This window comes from Brassica oleracea, chromosome C7, assembly GCF_000695525.1.
Source record: "Brassica oleracea var. oleracea cultivar TO1000 chromosome C7, BOL, whole genome shotgun sequence".
In the NCBI taxonomy this organism is placed as follows: Eukaryota; Viridiplantae; Streptophyta; class Magnoliopsida; order Brassicales; family Brassicaceae; genus Brassica; species Brassica oleracea.
Genome location: NC_027754.1, coordinates 5,393,336 through 5,393,614, shown reverse-complemented (window position 1 = coordinate 5,393,614; position 279 = coordinate 5,393,336).

Here is a 279-nt window from a genome sequence, read left to right as displayed (position 1 = left end):
GCGGATAACGTGCAAACTCCTCTTAACGGAGGCAGCGGCACCGATCCCCACACTCCAGTAGTGGACGTATCCGCGGCCAACGTACAAGCCAACGCCACGACGCTCGAGGAGTTTAAAAAGATGTTCGCCACCTATGAGAAAAGGTCGGAAGAACAGGATAAGCTCGTGAATACCTTGACCCAACAGGTTAAAACCTTAACGGCAAGGACCCAAGCAATCCGCCCCCGCGGAACCACCAAAATCCGCGGGAAAAGGCTCGACTTCGCTACCCCACTCGAC